We start from the raw sequence: 11,312 nt of genomic DNA on the forward strand, positions 1-11,312 counted from the left end.
AACAACAAAAAGATAAGACCTCCATTTTCAGTTAATAATATCTAGTGTAATATTGTAGTGAATATCTACTAATCAATAATTTATATTGTTGACTACATATAAACCATAAACCTCCAGAATGTGTAAGGAAGCGATTTATGTGACATTTTAAGAAATACAGTCCACTTTAGCCATGGCAGTTTGCTATCGAAATTAATATAAATTAACGTAAAATATAAATTAACGTAAAATATAAATTACTATTTAAATTAATACAAATTAAATAAATTTGTCTCAAAGGTCAATTTCTCCACATGTTTTGCCTTATTGAATAAATGAATGATTGTTTGATCTTATTTTAAAAACGATGATTGTTTGGTTGCATTGAATAAATGGATGATTGTTGACCTTATTGAATGCATAACGATTGTTTGGCCTTATTGAATAAATGGATGGTTGTTTGGCCATATTGAAGAAATGATGATAGCTTGGTCTAATTAATCAAACGAATGATTGTTTGACCTTATTGAACATAGATTGATTGTTTAGCCTAATTTAACAAATCATGATTGTTGGGCCTTATTTAAGAAATGATGGCTTTATTAAACAGATGATGAATGCTTGGCCTTTTTGAACAAGTGATGATTGGCCTCAATGAACACATGATTGTTTGGCATGATTGAGAAAATGAATGAGAGTCCAGCGTTATTGAACAAGTGGATGATGGTAGATTGATGAAAACATTCAAGTGAACTTCTAGGAAGAAGGAGGAGAGGCCGCCCAGGAAGGAGGTGGTCAGATAAAGTGGGTGAGGAGGTGGGTACTGGGTAGATGCCCACTCCTACCCCTACCCACCTACCATTGGGTAGGTGGGTAGGAGTAGTACTGGGTAGATGCCCACTCCTACCCCTACCCACCTACCATTGGGTAGGTGGGTAGGAGTAAAGTTGGTATTATAGATATGCAATATGTTATGAGGGGCGTTGATGAGGTTGAATGTCAGGAGGGAGTGTATACTTTGTCCTATGGCAGTTCCTGAGTGACAGTTTACACTGTGTCTTAGGGCAGTTCCTGAGTGACAGTTTACACTGTGTCTTAGGGCAGTTCCTGAGTGACAGTTTACACTGTGTCTTAGGGCAGTTCCTGAGTGACAGTTTACACTGTGTCTTAGGGCAGTTCCTGAGTGACAGTTTACACTGTGTCTTAGGGCAGTTCCTGAGTGACAGTTTACACTGTGTCTTAGGGCAGTTCCTGAGTGACAGTTTACACTGTGTCTTAGGGCAGTTCCTGAGTGACAGTTTACACTGTGTCTTAGGGCAGTTCCTGAGTGACAGTTTACACTGTGTCTTAGGGCAGTTCCTGAGTGACAGTTTACACTGTGTCTTAGGGCAGTTCCTGAGTGACAGTTTACACTGTGTCTTAGGGCAGTTCCTGAGTGACAGTTTACACTGTGTGCTATGAAGAGATGTGGTGACTGAGGGGTAACAGCCAATAGTGGCGTTTGTTGATGTGTGTTGCAGCCTCCAAGGGTCTGAATGACAGCACGATGGGAGAAGCGGAGTTTTCCTTTAAGTACCAGAAGGGGGCCTGACGGCTGAGTGGACAGTGCTCGGGATTCATAGTCCTGAGGTTCCGGATTCGATCCCCGGTGGAGGCGGAAACAAATGGGCAGAGTTTCTTTCACCATGATTTCCCCTTTTCACCTAGCAGTAAATAGGTACCTGGGAGTTAGACAGCTGCTACGGGTTTCTTCCTGGGGGAATGTGTAACAAAAAGAAGGCCTGGTCGAGGACCGGGCCGCGGGGACGCTAAATTATCTCAAGATAACCTCAGAAAGATAACATCAATAACTTTATGTTAACAAATCAATGTTTCTATCCAAATTTCTTGAAGAGCAAAACGGGCTTAATGACAATGCACGAATTAATTATTTAACTTTAGCATTAATTTTTTTTTAAGATATATGTGTGATACAATTTGATGTTAAATGTTCGGGGTTTAAGATTCCCGTCAGACAATACAAAAGTCGTCTGTCTTGCCGTCTTCACCTTCCTGTCTCCTTTCTGTACATATTAAAATTAATATTTCATATTAAAGATTTTAAAGATGATTTAGTGTTTGGATTTCTATGAATACTCTTTTTTTTACGGATTTTATATATCTTCATGATAATAATTGGTGTCCACATCGAAACATTTAATAAATAATTTAAAACGTCGAACCATTCTTTTCATACGAGATAAAGACACATCCATAGTCTCCGTGGCGCAGTGGTAAGACACTCGCCTGGCGTTTCGCAAGCGCCTTGCCTTGGGTTCGAATCCTGGCCGGGGAGGATTAATCGGGCACCAATCTTTAACTGTAGCCTCTGTTCACCCAGCAGTGAATGGGTACCTGGTTGTTAAACGATTCAGCGGGGTCGTATTCCGGGGGAAAATAGGGTTAAGCACCGGCCCGAAACGCTACGCGTGCTAGTGGCTTTACAAGAATGTAAAAACTCTTGTATATATCAATCCGGAAAACAGGATTTCCTTGAAAATTGGAGATCACACATCCAGAGTCATGTTCAATAACAAGTCAACCCCACACATCTAGAGTCATGTTCAATAACAAGTCAACCCCACACATCCAGAGTCATGTTCCCGTAAGAGGCCAACCACACACACACCTCCAGTGGCAAGTTCCCGCTGGAGAGAGAGAGAGAGAGAGAGAGAGAGAGAGAGAGAGAGAGAGAGAGAGAGAGAGAGAGAGAGAGAGAGAGAGAGAGAGAGAGAGAGAGAGAGAGAGAGAGACAGAGAGAGAGAGAGAGAGAGAGAGAGAGAGAGAGAGAGAGAGAGAGAGAGAGAGAGAGAGAGAGAGAGATGGCAGCGAGGTGTTGCAGAAGTGTTTGTTATATCTGAATGGTCTCCATTTACACATTGCCACAAAATATATTCCTAACCACCAAACACCTGTAATATTGGCAACATCTGTTAGAGTAACTCGGGAGCACCCTTGTGCTCCGTCCTCCCAAAACACACGTGCGCGCACTAAGGGCGCCTGATGGCTGAGTGGACAGCACTCGGGATTCGTAGTCCTTGAACCGGGGAATCGATCCCTGGCGATGGCGGAAACAAATGGGAAGAGTTTTTTTTTCACCCTGATGCCCATGTTACCTAGCAGTAAATAGGTACCTGGGAGTCAGACAGCTGTTATGGGCTGCTTCTTAGAAGTGAGCGTGTAAAAAAAAAAAAGTTGAGAGACGGGCCGAAAGAGCCAGAGCTCAAGCATAACTAGGTGAATACACACGCGCACACACTCAGGGGAACTGACAGGGTGGACAAAAACCAACTATTTAGCACGGGTGGGACACGAACAAGTGGACACAGGTGGAAACTGAGTACCTAACGGAGCCACAGAGACATTAGAAATGATTTTGTTCAGTGTTACAGTAGTTAACAGATGGAATGCACATCACTCCACCACAGTGATGTGGTGGAGGCTGACTCCATATACACAGTTCAAATGTAAATATGAAAGAGTCCAGTAGGCTCAGGAATCTGTACACCAGTTGATTGACGGTTGAGAGGCGGGACCAAAGAGCCAGAGCTCAACCCCCGCAAGCACAACTAGATGAGAACATGTACACCTAGAGCACCTGGATTTAGAGCTCCGTGTGCCTCTTGTAATTACTACAATGATTAGGAAGCAATATTGAGTAATTGATTAGTCACTACAGTGTTAAGTGAGCTGCTCCTTCAAGAACAACTATATCACTCAAGTGGGACTATAACAAGACCAGCGGTCCTCATTACCTTCGTCTGACCCCAGAGTGAAGTATTGAACCTCCCATCGGAATAGTGGTCAGTTTAATCAATAATCTTATTAACCATTCAACACGTTTAAGTGAAGCCTTCTCCTGTAAGAGATATATTGAGCATCATTATTGATATCCTAAAGTGATTATTGGTATTCTGAAGTGATGGTAGCGTTCATCACATGCCCAAGAACTGTTCGGGAGAACATGTTCTCCCAGGCCAAGAACTGGTCGGGAGAACATGTTCTCCCTGGCCAAGAACTGTTCGGGAGAACATGTTCTCCCTGCCCAAGAACTGTTCGGGAGAACATGTTCTCCCAGGCCAAGAACTGTTCGGGAGAACATGTTCTCCCTGGCCAAGAACTGTTCGGGAGAACATGTTCTCCCTGGTCAAGAACTGTTCGGGAGAACATGTTCTCCCTGGCCAAGAACTGTTCGGGAGAACATGTTCTCCCTGGCCAAGAACTGGTCGGGAGAACATGTTCTCCCAGGCCAAGAACTGTTCGGGAGAACATGTTCTCCCTGCCCAAGAACTGTAAGGGAAAACATGTTCTCCCTGCCCAAGAACTGTAAGGGAGAACATGTTCTCCCTGGCCAAGAACTGTTCGGGAGAACATGTTCTCCCAGGCCAAGAACTGTTCGGGAGAACATGTTCTCCCTGCCGAAGAACTGTAAGGGAAAACATGTTCTCCCTGCCCAAGAACTGTTCGGGAGAACATGTTCTCCCAGGCCAAGAACTGTTCGGGAGAACATGTTCTCCCTGCCGAAGAACTGTAAGGGAAAACATGTTCTCCCTGCCCAAGAACTGTAAGGGAAAACATGTTCTCCCTGCCCAAGAACTGTTCGGGAGAACATGTTCTCCCAGGCCAAGAACTGTTCGGGAGAACATGTTCTCCCTGCCGAAGAACTGTAAGGGAAAACATGTTCTCCCTGCCCAAGAACTGTAAGGGAAAACATGTTCTCCCTGCCCAAGAACTGGTCGGGAGAACATGTTCTCCCTGGCCAAGAACTGTTCGGGAGAACATGTTCTCCCAGGCCAAGAACTGTTCGGGAGAACATGTTCTCCCTGCCGAAGAACTGTTCGGGAGAACATGTTCTCCCTGCCGAAGAACTGTAAGGGAAAACATGTTCTCCCTGCCCAAGAACTGTAAGGGAGAACATGTTCTCCCAGGCCAAGAACTGTTCGGGAGAACATGTTCTCCCTGGCCAAGAACTGTTCGGAAGTTCAAGACCCAGTAAGATCACTGACATAAGAAGACATATGTGAGGAAGATCATCACAAGGGGCACTTACCTCGGCCAGTTACACTTAGTGTTCCGCTGCTCTGGCAACTCTCACGACTCAATCCCTGCCTAGCTTCAACAGCCCGTCCTCTTATGGTTCCTCTACGTCAAGAAATTGGCGCATCCCATATCCTAATTTACCAAAGGACCCAGAGCAGAAAACGGGACAGTATGTCAATTTCGCGACCCGCTGCCATTTTCTAGTACGAAAGTTTTTGGCCTTAGGTAGAGTATACGTCAAAATAGGACGCTCTATTCAGAGGACGGGTTGGTATATGACACTATTCCAATGAGAGCTGTTCCCGCTTTTTACCCTTCTTTTCTCCCATTTATTTGTTCCTGCCATCGACATGAACATAGGATCAGAGTGAACCAGATTTTGTGGTTATTAATGAGATTTATTGGTCATGAGGGACTTGGGAAACGCACAAGGCTCGCCCATCCTGGCCACGTGACAACCCTCCAGAACTGAGCTACAGGCCGTTGTCATAGTAACGTTTCAAGACGCCATGTGTGTGGGGGCCAATGCAAGGTAAATTTGAGACAGCTTGAATGCAAGCGCTCTGATTGGGCCAAGCACGTCAGTCGTACGGAAGACACGAGCGAGGCCACGCACTGCCTCCCGTTGCTCCTTCCCTGACAGTCGTATATCGCTTAACTGATGACTTGCCAGTCGGACTGGCCCTAAAGAAGGATTGTGGTGATGTGCAACAGCGAGTTGGAGCCCAAGAGCTGATGTCGATAGGCGGTATTCATCGGTGTGACGGACTTCGGCGCCATCTACGATCCGGGTGCCGAACTATACAAGTTGACCCTCCCAGTAATCATAGCTTCTCATCTTTTAGTCTACCAGGCTGAAAGGTGACGAGAGACCAGAGGCAGGCCAGGGAAGCCAGTGAAGCCGGGACAGTGGAAGACAGAGGTCGACCTGGATGGACTAGCCAAGTGGGCTGGTCAAGCGCTGTGGACTTTACTCCTGGAGGTACTAGCCAGTGGGCCTAGAAGAGCGCTGTAGACTTCGGTTCTGGAAGGTACTAGCCAGTGGGGCTGGTAGAGTGTTGCTGGCTTTGTTGCCAGGGCGTACCAGCGAGTGCGCAAAGAAGACCTCGGCAGAAGCACTTTGTGATAGTCAACCGTGAAGCAGGCTAGCGTAAGGGCCAGCAACGCCAATCCGTTTGACCTCTCATAGCGTTGTATAAATTATATATATGGATTCTTATGGTGATGGGAAATAATAACGGGATATTTTAAGTCACTTTTTAATATTACCTTTTAAACATTACACCACACTTCCACCAAGATTAGGGTCCTCTGAACTTGAGTAGGATCACAGTTTATAAAGAACCCGGTTACGAATTGTTCGTAACAATCGGAGATTTGCTACAAAGTCTGACTGGACAGGCAACTTCCACGGCGCTGGGGGGAAGGGGGGGGGACCTGTTGCATGTGGTCTGAGTTGTCTGTGAAGCGGACGATGGGATTTACAAGCTCGTGTGTGTGCTGAGGAGGATGCAACAATTGATTTACAACCTCCAAGGAAGGACGCAAAGTCTTCAAGTTTGCACCAAGACGATTTCACGAACCCTGTGGAGACGGCAGTTAGAGCCACGACCATACTCACCTAGTTTTACTCGCCTAGTTGTGTTTGCGGGGGTTGAGCTCTGGCTCTTTGGTCCCGCCTCTCAACTGTCAATCAACTGGTACATCAACCGTGATGTTAAAGTGAAGTCCGAGTATCTGCGTGATTGCGACTCGAATGGGTTTCCAAACGCAAATCCTATGAGCCTTACCAGCTGCATGGACTATAAGTAAAACTTGAAGGTAAGGGAGGGAGGGATTTATCAGGGGAAAGCGCCAAGCCATTACGATTATATAGCACTTGAAAGGGGTCAGGATAAGGATTTGGGATGGGTCGGGGGAAAGGAATGGTGCCCAATCTCTTGAACGGTCGGGGATTGAACGCCGACCTGCATGAAGCGAGACCGTCAATCTACCATCCACCCCATGTGGTTGCTATAGCGCCGTTTAATAAACGGTGAATAATTAGCAAAAGGACCAGTGAAACAGTGCCACTAACAGAGTAACAGAAGTGTTAGCCTAGCATCAGTGACATTATTATTAATAATATTTAATTGTAGAACAAGTAGTTGTGGTTCCAATCAGTCAAGAGAGTATGGCGTAATTAAAGAAGCCGAATATACACAGAGAAATAGTGATAGAATGGTTATCTTGAGGTTATCTTGAGTTGATTTCGGGGCTTTTTAGTGTCCCCGCGGCCCGGTCCTCGACCAGGCCTCCACCCCCAGGAAGCAGCCCATAACAGCTGACTAACACCCAGGTACCTATTTTACTGCTAGGTAACAGGGGCATACTGTTCTCTGTGATATACACAGATAATTCGCATGGTAATGTTGGTGGTCCTAACATTAATGCAAAAGGCACGCACATTAACAGTGATATTAAAGGTTCCACAAGAGCAGTGAAACCTATGGGGACGATGTCGCCGTGTCTGGAGTACACTCAAGAGTGCATCTTCGGTACCAGGAGGAACATAGTGCTAGCATGAAGGTGTCAGGAAAGGTGTGATCACAGGCGTCACCACACTTGGTGGAGGCCATACGGTGGAGTGAGGAGTAAGCCCTGGAGGCCATACGGTGGAGTGAGGAGTAAGCCCTGGAGGCCATACGGTGGAGTGAGGAGTAAGCCCTGGAGGCCATACGGTGGAGTGAGGAGTAAGCCCTGGAGGCCATACGGTGGAGTGAGGAGTAAGCCCTGGAGGCCATACGGTGGAGTGAGGAGTAAGCCCTGGAGGCCATACGGTGGAGTGAGGAGTAAGCCCTGGAGGCCATACGGTGGAGTGAGGAGTAAGCCCTGGAGGCCATACGGTGGAGTGAGGAGTAAGCCCTGGAGGCCATACGGTGGAGTGAGGAGTAAGCCCTGGAGGCCATACGGTGGAGTGAGGAGTTAGCCCTGGAGGCCATACGGTGGAGTGAGGAGTAAGCCCTGGAGGCCATACGGTGGAGTGAGGAGTAAGCCCTGGAGGCCATACGGTGGAGTGAGGAGTAAGCCCTGGAGGCCATACGGTGGAGTGAGGAGTAAGCCCTGGAGGCCATACGGTGGAGTGAGGAGTAAGCCCTGGAGGCCATACGGTGGAGTGAGGAGTAAGCCCTGGAGGCCATACGGTGGAGTGAGGAGTAAGCCCTGGAGGCCATACGGTGGAGTGAGGAGTAAGCCCTGGAGGCCATACGGTGGAGTGAGGAGTAAGCCCTGGAGGCCATACGGTGGAGTGAGGAGTAAGCCCTGGAGGCCATACGGTGGAGTGAGGAGTAAGCCCTGGAGGCCATACGGTGGAGTGAGGAGTAAGCCCTGGAGGCCATACGGTGGAGTGAGGAGTAAGCCCTGGAGGCCATACGGTGGAGTGAGGAGTAAGCCCTGGAGGCCATACGGTGGAGTGAGGAGTAAGCCCTGGAGGCCATACGGTGGAGTGAGGAGTAAGCCCTGGAGGCCATACGGTGGAGTGAGGAGTAAGCCCTGGAGGCCATACGGTGGAGTGAGGAGTAAGCCCTGGAGGCCATACGGTGGAGTGAGGAGTAAGCCCTGGAGGCCATACGGTGGAGTGAGGAGTAAGCCCTGGAGGCCATACGGTGGAGTGAGGAGTAAGCCCTGGAGGCCATACGGTGGAGTGAGGAGTAAGCCCTGGAGGCCATACGGTGGAGTGAGGAGTAAGCCCTGGAGGCCATACGGTGGAGTGAGGAGTAAGCCCTGGAGGCCATACGGTGGAGTGAGGAGTAAGCCCTGGAGGCCATACGGTGGAGTGAGGAGTAAGCCCTGGAGGCCATACGGTGGAGTGAGGAGTAAGCCCTGGAGGCCATACGGTGGAGTGAGGAGTAAGCCCTGGAGGCCATACGGTGGAGTGAGGAGTAAGCCCTGGAGGCCATACGGTGGAGTGAGGAGTAAGCCCTGGAGGCCATACGGTGGAGTGAGGAGTAAGCCCTGGAGGCCATACGGTGGAGTGAGGAGTAAGCCCTGGAGGCCATACGGTGGAGTGAGGAGTAAGCCCTGGAGGCCATACGGTGGAGTGAGGAGTAAGCCCTGGAGGCCATACGGTGGAGTGAGGAGTAAGCCCTGGAGGCCATACGGTGGAGTGAGGAGTAAGCCCTGGAGGCCATACGGTGGAGTGAGGAGTAAGCCCTGGAGGCCATACGGTGGAGTGAGGAGTAAGCCCTGGAGGCCATACGGTGGAGTGAGGAGTAAGCCCTGGAGGCCATACGGTGGAGTGAGGAGTAAGCCCTGGAGGCCATACGGTGGAGTGAGGAGTAAGCCCTGGAGGCCATACGGTGGAGTGAGGAGTAAGCCCTGGAGGCCATACGGTGGAGTGAGGAGTAAGCCCTGGAGGCCATACGGTGGAGTGAGGAGTAAGCCCTGGAGGCCATACGGTGGAGTGAGGAGTAAGCCCTGGAGGCCATACGGTGGAGTGAGGAGTAAGCCCTGGAGGCCATACGGTGGAGTGAGGAGTAAGCCCTGGAGGCCATACGGTGGAGTGAGGAGTAAGCCCTGGAGGCCATACGGTGGAGTGAGGAGTAAGCCCTGGAGGCCATACGGTGGAGTGAGGAGTAAGCCCTGGAGGCCATACGGTGGAGTGAGGAGTAAGCCCTGGAGGCCATACGGTGGAGTGAGGAGTAAGCCCTGGAGGCCATACGGTGGAGTGAGGAGTAAGCCCTGGAGGCCATACGGTGGAGTGAGGAGTAAGCCCTGGAGGCCATACGGTGGAGTGAGGAGTAAGCCCTGGAGGCCATACGGTGGAGTGAGGAGTAAGCCCTGGAGGCCATACGGTGGAGTGAGGAGTAAGCCCTGGAGGCCATACGGTGGAGTGAGGAGTAAGCCCTGGAGGCCATACGGTGGAGTGAGGAGTAAGCCCTGGAGGCCATACGGTGGAGTGAGGAGTAAGCCCTGGAGGCCATACGGTGGAGTGAGGAGTAAGCCCTGGAGGCCATACGGTGGAGTGAGGAGTAAGCCCTGGAGGCCATACGGTGGAGTGAGGAGTAAGCCCTGGAGGCCATACGGTGGAGTGAGGAGTAAGCCCTGGAGGCCATACGGTGGAGTGAGGAGTAAGCCCTGGAGGCCATACGGTGGAGTGAGGAGTAAGCCCTGGAGGCCATACGGTGGAGTGAGGAGTAAGCCCTGGAGGCCATACGGTGGAGTGAGGAGTAAGCCCTGGAGGCCATACGGTGGAGTGAGGAGTAAGCCCTGGAGGCCATACGGTGGTGAGGAGTAAGCCCTGGAGGCCATACGGTGGAGTGAGGAGTAAGCCCTGGAGGCCATACGGTGGAGTGAGGAGTAAGCCCTGGAGGCCATACGGTGGAGTGAGGAGTAAGCCCTGGAGGCCATACGGTGGAGTGAGGAGTAAGCCCTGGAGGCCATACGGTGGAGTGAGGAGTAAGCCCTGGAGGCCATACGGTGGGTGAGGAGTAAGAGTGAGGAGTAAGCCCTGGAGGCCATACGGTGGAGTGAGGAGTAAGCCCTGGAGGCCATACGGTGGAGTGAGGAGTAAGCCCTGGAGGCCATACGGTGGAGTGAGGAGTAAGCCCTGGAGGCCATACGGTGGAGTGAGGAGTAAGCCCTGGAGGCCATACGGTGGAGTGAGGAGTAAGCCCTGGAGGCCATACGGTGGAGTGCGGAGTAAGCCCTGGAGGCCATAAGGATCTCGTCCACGAAGGGCAGTTCAGCTGGAACACACTAAAGCGACAGACAGTCTTAACGGCTGGATAATATATATTCCTGTAAATTCAGTATTGTCATTTCACGTGACGAGGCCTCGCTTCTCCAGAAGGAAAGGAGTGCACCTAGATTATGTTGGGCACGAGGAGCCCGGCCTTATGACATACCACAAGCCTGGGGGAAATATATTATTTTCATGATAATGGACTCCTTATTTTATGATAATGGCCTAGATGTCGATTGCTGACCTTCAAACTATTCTCGTGTGGATTTATGCAAGTATTAATGATTAGGTGATTGCTTACATCACTGATAAGAAGTGGGAGCTGGTGATATTAATGCACTGAATGGAACAGTAATATTTTCTTATGTAGAGATATTCAAAGTGCCAGGAATTAAATTTTAAGTGAGAAGGATAGGCTACGTTGCTTTCATTATTGTTTATGCGTTGTGACATTATTATCTTTATGTGTTTATAATTTATGCAATAGTATTATCAAGAACATTAAATACAACTGCCAAGAAAATACAATATA

Source organism: Procambarus clarkii, chromosome 17, assembly GCF_040958095.1.
Source record: "Procambarus clarkii isolate CNS0578487 chromosome 17, FALCON_Pclarkii_2.0, whole genome shotgun sequence".
In the NCBI taxonomy this organism is placed as follows: Eukaryota; Metazoa; Arthropoda; class Malacostraca; order Decapoda; family Cambaridae; genus Procambarus; species Procambarus clarkii.